General features: G+C 39.5%; 1 protein-coding gene across 8 annotated transcripts in view; it reads left to right on the top strand.

Moving 5' to 3' along the window:
* The first annotated feature begins 5,071 nt into the window (after positions 1-5,071).
* The window catches only part of TASOR2 (transcription activation suppressor family member 2), an 88,273-nt gene continuing 74,558 nt past the window's right edge, over positions 5,072-18,786 (top strand). For all 8 annotated transcript variants that reach the window (XR_004973069.1, XM_036342168.1, XM_036342206.1 and 5 more), the window contains exon 1: positions 5,072-5,482. The gene's annotated coding sequence lies outside the window, so the exon portion shown is untranslated. The remainder of the gene's footprint in view (positions 5,483-18,786) is intronic.

The raw sequence follows: 18,786 nt of genomic DNA, 5'->3' as shown, positions 1-18,786 counted from the left end.
CCAAGTAAGATGCATATGGGAGGCAATCAACTGATATTTTTCTCTCACACCAATCTCTCTCTCTCTCTCTAAATTCAATTTTAAAAGAACTTTTTTTTTAAACCCACCTATAACTTCAGTTGACCTTCTGCATTCATGGATTCCCAACTTTGGATAGAAAATACTGTTATGATCGAAGGTTGGCTAAATCCATGGTTGCACAACCCGGGAATACGAAGGGCCAACTGTATGTTTTATTTTTAAATATGTGGCAATTAAGTGGTTCTGGCCAGTTGTTCAAGGATTAACTATATTTTTATTTGTAAAGTTTGCAAATCAAAATGTAACAAATAATTACACATCAGTATTGGTAGGAATACCAAATATTATTTCACAACTGCTACTATGAGCTGCTTCTTCTTCTCTGACATGATTGACACAGATCCAGTCTTGCTCTTTGATACCATTCACTTCCTTTGTCAATGAGCTTCTTTCATGATGCACTGTTCTTGAATCTGGCTGTAGGTGGATTTTTGGTAGATGTCAGTGACGAGCAATACATTTTATATGAGGATGATGTTGAAATTTCTTCTTCGATTTCTAGTTATAATCTTTGGCTACCTGTTCTCATGATGTAAGCATACCATCTTTTTCAGAAGCATTCGCTCTCCATAGATGAATATTCATTTCATCAGACCCACATATAATGTACTGGCTGTCAGCAGTCCATTTTACACAGGTAACATGTTGTATCTCTTTGTTATATTTCCCCACTTCTACTTTTGTCCACAGGAATAGATTTATCAAAACTAGCGGACACAACCTCTTTCCCAGTGGGAGAGTAATTCACATCCAGCACTGCAGATATGTGATCCATGTGCACCATTGCAGGAGTGTCCAGTGCACACACATATGATTTAAAACAACAAAAAAGTATTTTTGTTTGCAATCAACATGTTTGTCTTAGAAAAAAAATTCACATCCAGCACTGCAGATATGTGATCCATGTGTACCATTGCAGGAGTGTCCAGTGCACACACATATGATTTAAAACAACAAAAAAGTATTTTTATTTGCAATCAACATGTTTGTCTTAGAAAAAAAGAATACAGCCCTGGCCAGTTTGGCTCAGTAGTTAGAGCGTTGGGCCCGCAGAAGGAAGGGTCACAGGTTTAATTTCAGGTCAAGTGCATGTACCTCAATTGCAGGTTCCCCAGCCCTGGTAGAGGTACGTGTGGGAGGCAACCAATCGATGTTTCTTTCTTCTCCTCCTCTTCCTCCTCCTTCCCTTCCACTTTTTCTAGAAGTCAATGGAAAAAAATATCCATTGAGGATTAAAGAAAAAAATACAGAAATAACTGTGAGATCTAATATGTGAGTTTAGCAAGTTGCAGGATATAAGGTTAAAATGGAAAAGTCCATTTTATTTCTATATACTAGCAACAAACCATTGTAAATTAAAACTTTTCAATATCACCAAGACAAAAAGATAACGTGTGCAAGACCTATACACTGAAAACTAAAAACATTGTTCAGATAAATTTTTAAAGATCTAGAGAGATCATATTCATGAATTTGAAGATAGAATATTAAGATGTTAATTCTTCTCAAATTGAACTATATATTTAAATCAATCCCAAAGAGAATCCTAGCAGTTGCTGTTTTTTAGGTAGAAATTATAAGCTTAATCTAAAATTTATACAGAAATTTGAAAGAGAATAAGCAAAACATATTTAAAACAGAAAAAAGTTGGAAGCAATGCAAATTCAAACCATAACAGTCCCCAGAATAGCTAAAATAAAAAAGTGTTGGCAAACATATAGAGCAATTAGAATTTTCATACATTGCTTGTGGAAAAGTAACTTGGTAAAACCAATTTGCAAAAAGTTTGGCATTATCTATTAAAGTTTAACATATGCTTTCTTTATTGCCACACTAATTCTGCATAATAAATTACCCCAAACTTAGTGGCTTATGACAACAGCATTAATTCTCATACTCATTGATCTTTGGATTTCTAAAATTCTGCTAATATAAAATGGGATTGCATTCCCATTTGCTCCAAATATGTTTGTTCTGAGAGCCCGCACTGGAGGGGAATGGCACATGATACATGGTCTTCTCACGTGCATCATCTGAACTCAAGAGCCAAATCAAACTATACATGGACCCTTCAGACTCCTGTTCATATCATGTCTGCTCATATTCTATCCGTCAAAAAATTCACATGGCCAAAAGCAAATCAATGGGGTAGAGAAGTAAGTTTGGCCAACCATGGAAGGGGGAAGAAAAGAAATATTTGTTGAAATGAAAATCCAAGTTATCATGTCCAGTATATCAACATGCCATGCACCCAACAGAAATGACTCATGTGTGTACTAAGATATATGAATAAGAATGTTCAAGCAGCATTGTTCATAATTGCCAAAAACCGGAAATAACCCAATGCCTATCAACAGTAGAATGGATAAAGAAAATGTGCTATATCCACACTTACATTTAGAGATTTCTCCCACTGAAAGAGTAGAGTGTTCCTTGTGGAACCTTTCATAAGCCAAAATGGTGAGAAGTGAAGAGAATCCCCCACTTTCCAAAATATCATGATATTTCACCCTGCTACATTAGTACACTAATGGCTTTTTTTTTTTTTTTTTTAGTGAAAACAGGTACTAATGTCTTTTATAAAAGTGAAGTGACACAATGCAAACTATTTGCAACTGAGAGATAACCTGTATACTAATGAAAATGAAAGAATAAATACACACAAAATTATGAGTCTCCGAATTTACCCCAAAGAAATCAAGCACAAAATCATTCAATTTACATAAATTTGAAACCACTAACTGATAAAGTTTAGGGATATACAATTATGCAGAAAACTGTCAACTGATGCTCGTTGGTGCCCGTTCAACCCCAACAGGAATCCCCAATTTGGGGTGTGATGAAGAAGGAAACTTGATTCAGTGCAAAACTACTAAATTGTTGCACAGCACAGCTGTGAGGCAGCCCTAGAACCAGGCCTCTCTCCAGCTAGATAGCTCTGTTCTGCTCTTCACTGGTCTGGTTCCTTCTACTCGGACAAAGAAGTTCAAGTGTTTCAGCTCAGCCAGGGAAACAGCCTTCATTGGAAAGAGAAAGTGCTTTCCCAGAGCCAGAGAGAAGCTGACTTACAGACAGAAGGTTCTACTCCTAGTCCCTGATTGATCTGTCCTTATGCAAATGAGGACTCCAAATCTTCACAGTTTGATTGGTACACTTTCACTTTCTCTCCTCCGCTCCCCTTCCTGTCATGATTTTGGTCAGAATAGAGCCACTCTAACTGAGGATGAAGAAGCTGATAGACATAGCTACAAAGCTCCTATTGGATGGAGAAAGCCTCAGTCCTGTTGATTGAAATAGGATTCCAGGAACTCCTATATAAGAGTTGGCTCAGATGGCAGAAACACAGTGCAGGCAGGTGGTTCAGTGCAAGCTTCTCCCTGAAGTGCAGTTTGCATGAGAGAACCCACGTGGAAAAGGCTGTTAAGCTTTTAAAATATTTTTGCTTTTTTAAAATGTAAGCCTGGTTAAGCTACCAGGAGTCCTTCTCAGGAACCAGTAGGTACCTTCTTTCTCAGGGTCCACAAAACCGATTAAGAAAGGTAAGGAATAGCCCAGCCTGTGTGGCTCAGTGGTTGAGCGTGGACTTAGGAACCAGGAGGTCACCATTTGATTCCCACAGGGCACATGCCTGGGTTTGGAGCTCTATCCCCAGTAGGGGGGTGCAGGAGGCAGCTAATCAGTGATTCTCATCATCTCTCTCTCTCTCTCTCTCTCTCTCTCTCTCTCTCTCTCTCTCTCTCTTCCTTTCTGTAATCAATACAAATATATTTAAAAAAATAAAAAAGTTAAGGAAGGCATTACCATGGAAGTTAGAGTAGTGGTTTGGTTTGATGATAGGGAAGGGAGTTGGGTATTAATTGGGAGGTGGCACAAGAGAGAGCATCTGGGGTTTTGGCAATGTCCTATTTCTTGACCAGGTTGGTGGTTTCATAAGTGATAAGGCATAGAATTGTATATTTTGGTTTTGTGTATTTCAAAATATCTATCTTATTCTCTGCTTCTACAGCCAACCTTCTTCAGTTCCTGAACACAATTTCACTTCTAGGGACTTTGCGCTTTTGTCCTTTTGCTTGAAAAGCTCTTCCTCCACATCTTCCAAGGACTAGTTTGGTCTGTTTTCATCATTGAAGTTTGACATGAAATGTCCTTTTCAGTGAGGTCTTGTATCTGTGCCTCCAGCCTCCAACCCCATCCTTCAACATCGCCAGCTTGGTTTCACAGCAGCCTTGTGCAATGAAATTCTGTTTTTGTTGTGTGTGCCTAATCAAGCACCCGGCCACAGTAAACAGGAAGAGATGCCATTTAATGAATACTTCTACACCCAACATGTGGCACAGGGCCTGTTTCATGGTGTCACGTGTAGAATGAGTCCTATTTGTAGTCCCTTTGGCTCTCTGCAGATTATAAATTTAGAGAGGTGTTTTCCTAAGCAACAACCACGTAAACAAATATTACATAGATTTGACATTTATTAAATTACAAGGACTAGATTTTGTAAATGTCACTTTCGAGCAAGATAAAACAAGCCTCACAGGGTCAGCTTCAGGGAGCAACGAAGGAGACGCAAACACACCACACCGTAGGGAAACTGACTCCCTCAACCCGTCACAGGGGCGCCTCCGCGATGGACGACACTCAAGCCCCGCGAGAAGACCCGCCCGCACGCTGTGCGCGCCACGGTCCAATCCCGGAGCGCTCTGCATCACTGCGCCTGCGCAGAGGCGAAAAGCAAGCGCCGCGTGGACGTCAGTCCCAGCCTGCGCCTGCGCGTCTTCTTCTCTCAGTGATTGGCTTCTACCTTCAGTAAGTACGCCGCAGTTCAATTTTCACTTTCTCTTCCCCGCCCCCCTTCCTGAGGCCGTGAGGTTTTACTTCCGGTGGCCCGCGCCGTCTCCGAGACTTGACTTGTTCCCTCAGGTCGCGGGGCATCTCGGGGGTCGGTTCTTTTCTGGGATCCTCTGAGGGAGGGGCGACGCTTGGCTGACTAGCGCGGCGGGGCCTGGGGGCTCCGAGCCTGGACGCCGGGCCGCCTGCGCATCGGGCCAGCGCTGCAAGGCCAGGGCCGTCCTCCTAAAGCACGAGGGCGGATAGAGAGACGGGCTGCGACGTGGAGGGTCCCGCGCGCCTCTGACGAGCTGGTGCTAACCCGGGAGTCGAGGGGCCATTGGCTGTCCGGGAGGAGGGGAATCACGCTGAAAGGAGACTCAAAGGCTCCCTTGCCGGGAACGAGACAAAGAAAGCGGCTTATTAACAAGGTCCGAAAATATCTGTCACATGTGGCTGGGAGGGATCGAGAGAAAGGAAGCGCGTGTGTGAGGAGCGGAAAAAACATATACAAGCATGGGGAAGACATTGAAGAAGAATCCCAGAATCTCGGGAGCGGCGGCAGCACAAAGAACAGGTAAAACTCCCCCCGTGTGGACGCTTGGGTTTGTGGACCTTCTAGACACCTGGCTACGGTGCATGGCGCAGTTGCTTGGGCGTTTGTGGCTTAGCTATTGCAATTTAAAAATTTTAAGTTGCATTTGCATGCGTTTTGTGAATGATTAATGACTAACGCACTCATGCCTATTTGCCCTGCTCTAGGGTGAGTGGGGTAGGAGGGGATGGAGTTTTCAGAGTCGTTTTTGCTTCGCTGCTTTTTGAACGTCTCCCCCTTTTTACCACTTGCGGCCATTCTCAGTGTCATCCTAATTTGTTTCTAGGAAGTCAGCATTTTACAAGTTGATATAGATGGGGTTTCAGAGTTTACCTTTCCCCTTTTTGAGGCAGAAAGTCTGGAACGGTATAAGCATTTCCTCTGAGTTGCTTGTTAGAGGACAGTTTCATCTTTATGGGCATTATAATAAACAGTTAAAGCTTTGCTTATTTGGTTTGGACTGACTGTTAAATCCTTTTCCAAAGGTTCTCTGTAAACTCCGAACCACACGTGCTTTCTGTGGAGACTTCATGGCAGTGTGTGACCCTTTCTTTTTTAAAGTAGTAGGTGTAAAAGGAAGACGTCTGTCCATGGGGAGGGTTATTTAGCAAACAACCGAAGTAGCGTCTTAATAGGTTGGTACATGCAACCCAGCTGTTTATCTGAGGGTGGCACCAAGCCGCATTTTGTGGGAGAACTTGGCAGATTAACCTCATAATTTGAAGAAGATACGTTGAAAATTCTCAGGTTTAATGTAATCACCGTTTGTCTGAAATCCAAAAATTTAAATATACCTCCCTGACCCTTCTTTATTATCCCTGTAAGGTAAAACTTAGGTGTTGTACAAGTTTATGGTGTTATTGTAGTTATATTAGTGATCTAAGGGCCCACAATGTTTTCCTGGAAAAAGGGTGTGTATATGATATTTAATATTACAGGATCTGAGATTGGTAGTAAGCCTACTCAGGAGGTTTATAACAAAGCAGGTACTCCTTGATAGTGTAAGAATACTCTTGTATTGAAAAACTGCCTTCTGGAACTAGATAGCGCTATGCAGTATGTTCAGTACATAAGTAAATAACCCAGACTAAAGAAAAAAAGTGACTGTACACAATTATTTTAGAAAGACAAAGAGCAGTGTTTTCAGGACATTTGCCCAAACGTTACCAGGTTCTCTCTTTAAAAAACAAAAAATTATTTTTATTGATTTCAGAGAGGAAGGGAGAGAGAGAAACATCAATGATGAGAGAATCATCGATGGGCCGCCTCCTGCACGCCCCCTACTGGGGATCAAGCCCTCAGCTCGGGCATGTGCCCTGACTGGGAATGAAACCCTGACCTCTTGGTTCATGGTTCCACAATGGCTGGGCGGATATTACCAATTCTCTTTAAAAGCTGTATTATGAGCATCTCCTGTAATCCAAACATGGTTGCTTAAATGAATTAAAATCTGCATTACCGAAAGACTTGCGTAAGACATAGCCATTTGATAAATAAATGCGGTATGATATCTATCTAGTATAATTAAGTAGATATGGCATCTATCAAATCAATCTTTCATCCCTTTATGAACTGTTTGTTATTTTCAAGTTTTTTCTCCATAACAATGCTGCAGTGATTATCTTTTTTGCTATTATAAACAATGCTTTATATGCTCATGATAATATTTCTGTAGAATTGATTCCCTATGAGAATGCTGGATAATAATACTGTTAACTGGCCCTCAGATGATTGTAGCTTTTATATTCACTCAAATGGTGTGTTTTTATCTTTCTGCTAGTCAGCACTGGATGGTAACTTTATTTCTTTAATATCTTACTAATTTTCTAGTAATTGAAAATAATAATTTAATTTAATTTAATTTTTATCTTCCTTGGGTAACAAGAAAGTTAAACATTTTTGGCCAGGTCGTATTCTTTGCTTGTTTATTTGGGGGGGCGGGGGGGGGGGGGCGGGGCAAGGGGATTCTGAACTCTTCTTTGACCTATATATCTGTTACCACACTGTTTTAATTATTATAACTTTATAACATATTTTGATACTTTCTTTTGAAAAAAGTTTTGGGCGCTTCTTTTGCATATTTCTTCCAGATGAAATTTAGAATCATCTTTTCAAGTTCTATAGAAAATCTTGTTGGGATATTGAATTGCATTGAATTCATAGATTAATTTGAGAAGAGACATCCTTTGAGTTTTTCCTTCTAAGAGAATAGGTATGTCTCCTTGTTTCTTATATTACAATTTTTGTTGTGAAATATACAATTATATGTGTACTCAGATTAATGGAACACTGCAAGTACCTTAGAAGCCTTTAGCATGTGCCTCTCCCTAGAAGCAAAGTATTCCCTGCCCCATCACCATGGTCATTCTGAATTTTGTGTTAATTACTCCATTGCCTTCCTTTATAGTTTTATTGTACTGTTTACTTTTATCTGTTTTCAACTTTATTTAAATAGAACCATACTGTATATTCTGTAAATTACTTTTGTTAAACATTAAACATGTGCCCATAGTTCAGTAATTCAGAAACTTTTTGGGCTCAGGCCTCCTTTACACTTTTAAAAATTATTGAGGACCCCAAAGACCTGTTGTTTCTGTGGATTATATCATATTAGACATTAAAACTAGCCAGTTTTAAGTGAATCTAGCATCTTTTGGTATATTTACACCAATAATAAAAATAAATCCATTACACCTTAACATAATAACATTTTAATGAAAAATAACTATTTTCCAAAACAAAAAATATTAGTGACAAGAGTGGCTTTGTTTTACATTTTTGCAAATATCTTTAACTAGTCTCTTCTGCTTCTGCATTCAATCTGTTGCAACATATTGTTTTGGTTAAAGTATATGAAGTTGGTTGCAAATATCTTTTCTCTATGGTGGTTTTTTTTATGAGAAGTTCTGGATTTAAAAATTTTTTTATTTCATGTCTGTATATTTGGAATTATTGAAATTGTTACTTGTGTGTAGTTTGGAATATAAATATAATTGAAATTTTTCTCTTGTAGCTAATCAGTTGTGGTAGTAATTACCATTGAATTCATTTAGGTCTGAAGTTCTGCTAGCAGCAGATTTTGACTAGTGATGATGTAATGTCTTTAATGGTTACAGTATGACTCATTTTTTATTTTCAATATATTTTATTGATTTTTTTTTTTTTTACAGAGAGGAAGGGAGAGGGATAGAAAGTTAGAAACATCAATGGGAGGGAAACATCAATCAGCTGCCTCCTGCATACTCCCTACTGGGTATGTGCCCACAACCAAGGTACAGGCCCTGACCAGAATCGGACCTGGGAGTGACCCTTGAGTCCGCAGGCCGACACTATCCACTGAGCCAAACTGGTTAAGGCTTTTTTTTTTTTTTAATTTTGTCAGTCGTCGTAAGTTAGATTTTTCTAGGACTCTGTCCATATTGTCTAAATTTTCAGTATTTATTGGCACAGAGTTGTTAAAAGTGCCCTCTTACTATCAGTGTCTGAAGCTTCTGTAATTATATCTCCTTTTTTATTTCTAATATTGCATATTTTTGTTCCGGTTTCCCCTCCCCCCTTTCTGTTAATTCATTTTGCCTGTAGCTTATTAGTTAGGATTATCTTCTCATTGAGTTTTTTTTTGGCTTTGTGATTATCTCTATCAAATATTCTTTTTTTGTGTTATTAAAAAAAAAAATGAAAAAAAATAAAACACATATACTAAAGCCTCTTTCTAAGGCTCCTTTCAGTTCTGACACTGTGACTCTACAAACTGCCTTACTGGAGGCTTGGGATGTACGAGGCATTGGACACTGCACTAGATAACTAATCAAATTCCCTTTTATTTGTTGCCATGAAGAGGCATTTACCCTAGTATTTATTAGCAAGGAAGCATAAAAGTTAATATAACTTCTGTGAAAACTTGAAACTTAAAATACAGTAAAACTTCGATATAATGGACTAATTTGGGCAAGGGGTGTCCATTAAAGCCAAAAATCTTCACCAATAAAAGAGAAAGATGCAAATTGACCATACCTTTGTGACGCCTACCAGCCAACCAGGAGTGAATATGCAAATTAACCCAACAAAATGGCGGGTTAATTTGCATATGCAGGCGCTGAGCTGCGGGGGACGGGACACTTGTGTTGTTACCATGGCGACAACACAGGTGTTCCACACTGCCCCAGCCACTTCAGGCCTCTGGGCAGCATGGGAAGGCGGAAAGGCAGCTCCCGCCAGAGCAAAGGCGGTGCTGGCAGCCAGGGGAAGGAAGGCCTATTCTTGCACGAATCTTTGTGAATCAGGCCTCTAGTTACATAATAAAGTAGTTTTTCTGAATGCATATGGTAAAAAATTGACAAATTAGATGTAGACAAGTTTATGTAATTAAAATTATGTGGAAAAGCTTAATTTCATCAAAAAAGTTTTCTATATGTATTCTGTAATTTTAAGTTTATACTGTGTGTGTCTAGTTAAATGTGTGCACTCACCGTCATTGAGAGTAAACAAATGCACATAGCTAGGGTGTGGCTTAGCACACATTGGAACACCGGGCCAGCAGGAGTTAAAACTGCTGCAGATGCCTGGCTGGCTCAGTGGTTGAGTGTTGACCTATGAACCAGGAGGTCACGTGGGGGGCATGCAGGAAGTAGGCAATCAGTGATTTTCTCTCATCATTGATGTTTCTGTTCCTCTCCCTCTCTGAAATCAGTTTTAAAAAACTGCTGCAGAAAGTCACACAGAGAGACAGCAGACACAATTATTTCCTGAGATGCAGTGTGATCACGTGCTAATCATTTGCTAATCTTTCACTGAATATTGCTTACAAGTGGAGACTCTTGGATTTACATTTACGTAGACTGTAGTTGTAGATACGTAATATTTAGTTATGTCAGTGAACTTATTACAGTGGTTTTTTTCCAAGTATGGCCTATTTACTAAAATTTGTTAAAAATAACAATGAAATAATAACAAAAAACCCTATTTATTTATAAGCAAATCTTGGTTAAAAGCATTTTTAAATTAACAGTAATTATTCACATGAGATACAAACCACACCATTAAATTTGAAGTATGTTAAATTGAGGCATGCAAAATCTAGGGATTACTGTATTCTGAGAGAGCTTTAGCATCATATTCACTCTTAAAGAGCATCTGTGAGAACTTCATTCAGCCCTTCATGACTATGTGTTACTATCATATATTTAAACTAGAGGCCCTGTGCACAAAAATTTGTGCTCCTGGAGCAGGCCTAAGCCACAGTCTGGCCTCCCTCTATGGGGAACAACCAGGCGGCTGGCCCTGCCCCCCCCTCCATTGCCCCTCCACCGCAGCTGGTCACTGCTGCACAATACCACCCCCCATTGCTGTCCCCTCCCTCTGCCTTCTGGCAAGCACCTTGGCTGGCCTGGTGCTGACTGCTCACCAGCCCCGCCCCTTACTGACTGGTCATTCCACCATTTGGTCAATTTGCATATTATGCTTTTACTATATAGGATTTTTAAAAATATTCTTAGCAGAGGGAGACCTGATTAGAATTGTTATTGTGTTTTACAGTCAGTGCTTAAGTACATTTCCCACATTTTTACTGCTTTCTCTATTATTCATTGAAGATCTCATTCCTCTGTCTTTCGATTTTCATTATTGCTATTGAAAAGTCAGGTATCAGTCTCTCTACCTTTTCCTCTGGCTGCTTTTATCTATCTTAATGTATAAATAAATCTTTGCTAAATAACATAGTATATATTTTTCTGCTGGCCTTTTGCTTTGCTTTTGACTTTGTTTTCCACAGCTTCCCCAAAAGAATTCATTACCAAACTTATGGATTTTTGATTATCTGATAAGTGAAAAGTAAAACTTGATAATAAAACTGGTGACTTGCCCTGGGTGTGTTGCTCAGTTGATTGGAGCATTGTCCCATACACCAAAAGGTTGCATGTTCGATTCCTTGTCAGAGCACATGCTTATGTTGCAATTTGGTTCGGGTCTGCGTGGGTACGGGAGGCAGTCAATTGATATTTCCTCTCTATCAAAAAACAAACAAAACAAACAAAAACCAAAATACAAAACTCTGGGAATTGTCTTTTAGGAGAAGGGGTAGGACTATGACTAATCGTTTTTTCCTCATAATTTGTTTATTCCAATGTTTCTTCCATTTACACTAGTGTTGATAAATTATATTCTTACATTTTTAAATTTACTAGTATAAATAGTGTATGATAATTTTAGAAGTCTTTCCCCTATATTTGTAGTAATATCCTTCTTTTTGTTCCTGATATTTAAATTTTTTCTTGATTATATTTGCTAAAAGATTATCTAGTATATTTCAAAAGAACCAGCTTCTGTTTTTATTGATTAACTCAGTTGGGATTTTGTTTTTAAATTTGTCCCTTTTTTAAAAATTACTACTTTCATTATAAGAAAGGTGTCTGGGGCATACTTTCTGTTTTCTCTTAATATTTTAATGATACTTAATTGAATAACTAAATCCCTAGCTAATATTCTGTGTGAAGACATGGTGAAATAGACTCTGTTTATTACCTTTGGGTACACTTGCTCCCTCATTAGGAGAAAGAATATTTAAGACCCCAGTTCTTGAGGTCTGGCTTCACCAGTCCAAATACCTGCTTCACCCTGTGGTTATCTTCTGCTTCTTTGTGAGCCACCGTTAGTGAACAGGACTGTTCTGTGTACAGTGCGTTTGAGATGGAGTATATCTAGGGGTGTTGCAATTTCAAAAACAAAAAGCTTCCTTGTGGCATGGATTAGTTATCACTTTCTCTTTTGTCATATGTAATAATTAAAAGAATTCAAAGCAGGTCTTAAAATGTAATTGTGAGAGAAATTTGTTCTTAAATTTTCTTGTAAGAGGGAAAAACTTAATATCTTTGTAATAAATACATTAATGCAGCCATTTCATTGCAGACTGATAGTTTAATGCTAAGGCACAGATTAATAAGCCAAGTTTAAAATGGGGAGCCAGAACAAAGGTCAGTTACTTTATATATAAAAATGTCTAAAAATGTCACTATGTAAACTTTGAAGTGATTCTAATGAAAGGTTTTTACATGGAAAAGTGTGGTTTCCAAAGAAACTGCAGACTTTTTATACAGTGTAGATAAAAGATTATAAGTATGTGTTTGATGTGCAAAAATACTTGCTGTAATTGGATTGGATTTTAGAATGTTAAAACAATACTCAAAAACAATATTAAATACAAAAGTAACCCACAGTTAAATGAAAAAGTCATATTACTTATAACTATAACTTATTTTACACAGTAGATATAATTCAAAAAAACATTTTTTCTAAAAGAGGCACCATTGAATATACTAAATATCCAAAGTGAATTTACTATTTTAAATAGTACATAATTAATTTGATTCTTTTGAGTATTTTAGTAATTTGCTTTGTGAGCTCAGATTTTCCTGTTTTCTCTATGTACAGCACAATAGTAATGATGATTCTCCAGAATCTCCTGATTTCCTCTAGCAAATGCAGATGCTGTCTAGCAAATGCATGTTGATGTTTGAGTTACTTGGTTAAAACATGAGTCAGTAGTAAAGATGTCCTTAGATAAGGCCAAATACTTAATTCTTTCCTCCCCATTCAATTTTATTTTTCGTGAGTTTTATTAAGGCCGCATTGCTTAGTGGGAAGGACTAGCATCCCCACCACAACCGCATGTGCTGGTGGCACTAGCATCTCTTGGGGATATTCAACAGGCCTTTTATTTTTGTAAATTGTACAACAAAGCCTCATGACCGTAGCTGTGAGTTTACTAGAAGATAATGTAAAACTTTAATAGAGGCAATGAGTTAGAATAATACTGGGTCACTGTAGTGAAAAGACATGGATTTCAGATTCGGTCTGGGATTAACACTGACCTTGTTAGTGGGTGCCTGCAGACAAGACCCTCTAGGAAATTGAAGCTTGGAGAGGTCATAAAATAACGTCCACCTTTGGGTATTGGAGGACCTCAAAAACAAAGGACCAAAGGCACTATGCTTGCTTGCCTGCACTCAGACCAGACTGCAGCTCCCCAAGACGCCCCTACCGAGGTCTTCCGCCAGCTCGCGGTTGGCCGCCCTCGTTGAGTTTTAAAAGGCGCCATTCCGTGCCGCCCCGTGGCAGCCTGGTCCCGCGGCTGGCCACCTCACTGGACTTCACTGGCGGCAGGTCCGGTGGAGCATCGGCACAGCCCCCTCCCCCACTCACCATGAGGTGAGGAGGGCTGGCGGGCCCCTACCCCCAGCTCTGGCTCTCCTCTGCTGCCTGGGGCGCCTAAATAGTGGCGAGTTGCCTGCCAGAGCTGCCTACCAAAGCGCTGGGTACAGAGGAGACTGAGAGAAGGAACAGGCTAAAATGCCGTACCTGCAGGGGGCTTTAGGGAGTGACTTTGGTGGGGCCATCGACATGAGAGAGGTGATGACACATGCCACACACGGTTGTATGGTACTTGAAGGTTTACTGAGTGCCTTTGTTCCTAACCTCTTATTGGATTCTGTGAGTATGGTAGTGGGGAAAACCTTTGCAGAACTGCTAGAGAGATGGCATCACTTCTTACAGCGTTTTTGTGTGTGTAGATTTGTTACATTTTGGGTCATCTTTTGAAATATAAAACTGACTCCAAATGGGCTTTGCACTGCAGATAACAACCAGGTATATCTTAGATTTTATTCCTTCTCTGCATGATTATCTTGATATTAGAAAACAGTAAAACTTTTGTCTATGACAAACATTTAAAAATTTTTATGAATATCATACATTTCTCATTCTATAGTATTTTCTGTTTTTTATTTATTTTATTATTTTTCCATCACCGTTTATCCCCCCGTATACCCTCTTACACCTCCACCTACCCCCCCTTATTCCCACAATCACCACACTGTCATCCATGTACATGAGTTCTTTCTTTTGTAGTTTCTGTTTTCTAATGGGGACACTTTGTTTTATAGGTCTCTTTATTATTGTTTTGGCTTATGAGAATTGCTATTTCCATTTTGTCATTTAATAAACTAACTTGTTGCTACTTAGGACTATGGGAGATCTTGTTTTCCAAAATGAAAATAGCTTTACTTCCCCCAGATTGTATTTATACGAATGTAACATTTCAGGTAATAGTACATAAAGTTGTAAAAAAGTTACAAAAATTATCTGTACCCACCCAGAGACAACCCGAGTAGAGTATTGAATATCTACTGTGGTGCTAGGGGCTCTGCTGGACAAGGGGGACTTTGGTGAATAAGATAAAGAGTATTTACCTCTATGGACCATACATTTACTTTCTGGGGAAGGTAGATCCCAGAAAAGTAAATTGATAAAATAATTGTGGTTATAATGAGTGCTTTAAACAAAACACCTACTTTACTAGTAGATGGGGTGTTCAGAGGTTTATCTAACGGGATAACTTCCAGATTACACTAAAGGAAGAGAGGGAGCTAAGCCATGGGCAAAATGGGAGAAAGCATTCCCTTCAGAAATAACAACCAGTGCAAAGGCCTGAAGAGAGGAAAGAGCTTGAATCTGAAAGATTAGTGAGCTAGAAGTAACTTGGGAAGGTGGATTAAGGCGAGTGTAGGAAATTATCAGGGGCCAGATTTTACATGGTTATGGCAAGAGTGTGCATTGTATCTGAGAGCAGCAAGAAGCCACGGAAGGGTTTTAAGTAGAGAAATGAAGTGATCAGGAAAACGAATAGATTCATTCATTCCATAAATGTTTATTGAAACTTTATTGTGTTTTAGTCACTATTCTGGGCACTGGAAAAGGACAAATTCCCTTATTCGTGAAGCTAATAATCTAATGGTGGGAGGATAATAAACCAAGAAAAATATCAGATTTTGACAAGTATTATGCAAAAGATGACCATTGTTTAAATTGTGGTCCATGCTTTTTAAGACTACATACACACATACTTCTCTTTTGTAATCTGCTTTTCTTTCCCCTAATCAATTTATGGTAAGACATTTTTCTATGTTATTAAATGAACAGCTTTTATTTGGGAACATCTTAATTTTGTTTTTAAGATTAAGTATGGCAAAAATCATAAATGAAAATATACTGTACAGCAACAAAAATTTACATATTATAAGGCTTCTGTTGGGAAAGAATTATGTAGTAACTTTATTTTGAAGGTCTGACATGTGGCTTTCTTAATTCATCCCGTATCCCAGCAGCTCATCTGTGATGTTTTTTTTTTACTTTGACCTATTAGTGTGGTTAGTTTATGGTTTCCTATTTATTGAATCAGTTCTTACATTTCCAGAACAAACCCTAATTGATTTCAGTTATTAATATCTTGATGGATTTTCTTTGCTGTACATATATTTTAGTATCAATACTAGAGGCCTGGTGCACGACATTTGTGCACCTTTAGCCCAGCCTGTGCCCTTTAGCAGTCAGGGAGCCCTTGGGGGATGTCCAGGGAGCAGGCCTAAGCCAAAGTCGGATATCCTTAGAGCTGCCACAGAGGCAGGAGAGGCTCCCGCCACCCGCTGCTGCATTCGCCAGCCGTCAGCCTGGTTTGTGGCACTCTCCCTGTGGGAGCACACTGACCACCATAGGGCAGTTCCTGCATTGAGCGTCTGCCCCCTGGTGGTCAGTGCATGTCCTAGAACCGGTTGATTCGCATATCACCCTTTTATTATATCGGATTCCTAAGAGATGGGCCTGTAGTTTCCTTTCTGTGCTTTCTTTGTCAGATTTTAGTATTAACATTTGACTGCTTTGTAAAAAAGAATTGAGAAGCTTTATTCCTTTTAGTTTTGGAACAGATTAAGTAGCGTAAATATTATGCTTTCATTCACTTACAAAATACACACTTACTAAACACCTATGTGCCAGGCATTGGACTGGATGCTGGGTAATTAGAGGTAAACAAAATAGACATGGTTTCTGCCCTCATAGGGCTTGATTTATTAGAAAAATAGGTATTAATGAAGTCATTATCTATATGTATAAAAGCCTAAGCAACCATTATGACCGGCCAACTGGTCGCTATGATGCGCACTGGCCACCAAGGGGCAGAAGCTTAACACAGGAGCTTCCCCCAGGTGGTCAGTGTGCTCCCCCGGCCAGCTGGCCCCGATCCAGACTGAGTGAGGGACCCCAGCCGTGCACAAATCCATACACTGGGCCTCTAGTAAATATATAATCCTATATAATAAAAGGGTAATATGAAAATTGACCATCACTCCAACACACAAGATGGCCGCCCCCATGTGGACACAAGATGGCCGGCAAGAGAGGGCAGTTGGGGGCAATCAGGCCTACAGGGGAGGGCAGTTGCGGGGAACCAGGCCTGCAAGAGAGGGCAGTTGGGGGCGATCAGGCCTACAGGGGAGGGCAGTTGTGGGCGACCAGGCCTTCAGGGGAGGACAGTTGGGGGGGAACCAGGCCTGCAGAGGAGGGCTATGGGGGGCGGGGGGGGAACCAGGCTGGCAGGGGAGGGCAGTTGGGGGCAGTTGGTCTGGCGGGGGGACAGTTAGGTGTCGATCAGGCTGGCAGGGGAGTTCTTAGGGGGTGATCAGACTGGCAGGCAGAAGCAGTTAGGGGCAATCAGGCAGGCAGGCCGGTGAGCAGTTGGGAGCCAGCAGTCCTGGATTGTGAGAAGGATGTCCCAGATTGGAGAGGGTGCAGGCTGGGCTAAGGGACACCGCCCCCACACCCTCATGCACGAATTTCATGCACCGGGCCTCTAGTTACTAGATAAGTACTCTGAAAGAAAAGAAGGTACTTTGAGAGGCTATCATTGAAAACCTAGTTTAGGTTGTACTTCTTATGTATTTTAGTAAATAGTTTTGAGTATGTTTACACTAAAAGCTAATTATTTTTTAAGTAAATCAAGTATTTCTTAAAGATTTAATGTGTAATTAGGTCTGTAAATACACAAGTAAATAAAATGACATATTTATAAAAGTAAAAATAAAAAATAATGGTAATAGTAGCTGCCATAGTAGGTGGTATATTCCACATTTTTTAAACAAAGAAATTAAAACTTAGATTAATTAGACACTTCTAGTTTAATTTGTTCAATTGTACATCCCTTCTGGAAATCCCACTAAGATTGTAATAAAAGAATAAAGATACAAATCCTGAAAGATGAGGAGAATGAGAGAGGAAAGGATAGGTGAAATCAGTATTTGGGAAACGGGAAAAAAGATGTGACATAGTAAATGACTTAGTGGATTGGAGAAGGCTGAAGAGAGAGAAGCCAATAAGATACAAGCTGTTTCCCACCACAGAATCTGGAAAAGGCTCAGGATTTGGATGTACAAAGTACTTCTCATGGCAGCAACACATGGTGGGGTGGAAATAGAAGGGTTGATGGTGATTTTTATCATTTTGATGCCCTAGATCCCCTTCTCCACTCCACACAACTACCACTCTTCTACCCTGACAGAAGACTGAAGTTTTACACTCAGGAGACATTAACTAGGCAGGCTCTAGACAGCTGGGGTAGGCGTGAAGCACCTAAATGAAAATGAGGATAAAGTTAAAGTCTACATACTGAACAGTGAAGTCAGATCTTCCTTTTTCTGTGTGGCTTCCAGAACTAATAGCTTATGCTTCCTCCTAATCAAAGTATTAAAGGATTCTTTTCCAGGGAAATTATGGCAAAATATTTAACAGATAAGGACTTTTGGAGTTCACTTGATTAAATATCTGCATTGCCATCAGGAATGAGTGCTGCTGGTCAAGAAACACTCTTCGTGCATGAAACTTTCAGCCAGTTTGAAGTACCTACACCTAAACAGAAATGAACATCTAAGGATCACTAGCCATTTGAAGTCAACATAAAAGACAAGTAGTAAAGCCTGGCCAGCGTGGCTCAGTGGTTGAGTGTCAGCCTATGAACCAGGAGGTCACGGTTCAATTCCTGGTCAGGGCACATGCCCGGGTTGTGGGCTCCATCCCCAGTAGGGGCCGTGCAGGAGGCAGCCAATCCATGATTCTCTCTTGTTGTGGATGTTTCTATCTCTCCCTCTCCCTTCCTCTCTGAAATCAATAAAAATGTTTTTAGAAAAAAGACAAGTAGGAAATAAAAGGAACTTGGTAGAAATAGATTCATTGCAGGTAAAAGAACAAAACTTCAACAAAATAAAACTATATTATCTAGAGAGAAAAGAGATGATACAACATCCATGAAAGATGATGAAGTTCTATTTTTAAAAGAGATAAATTATTCAGAAAACAGAATAAAGGTCTGTAACAGCAGAATTTTTTTTTGAAACTAGGGAAATCATTTTATTGTGTTTTTTAAAAATAATTTCAATATGTACTCCAGAAAAATATAAATAATATGA

This window comes from Myotis myotis, unplaced genomic scaffold (genome assembly GCF_014108235.1).
Source record: "Myotis myotis isolate mMyoMyo1 unplaced genomic scaffold, mMyoMyo1.p scaffold_m19_p_1, whole genome shotgun sequence".
NCBI lineage: Eukaryota > Metazoa > Chordata > Mammalia > Chiroptera > Vespertilionidae > Myotis > Myotis myotis.
This window is presented reverse-complemented; position numbering and strand designations above follow the sequence as displayed.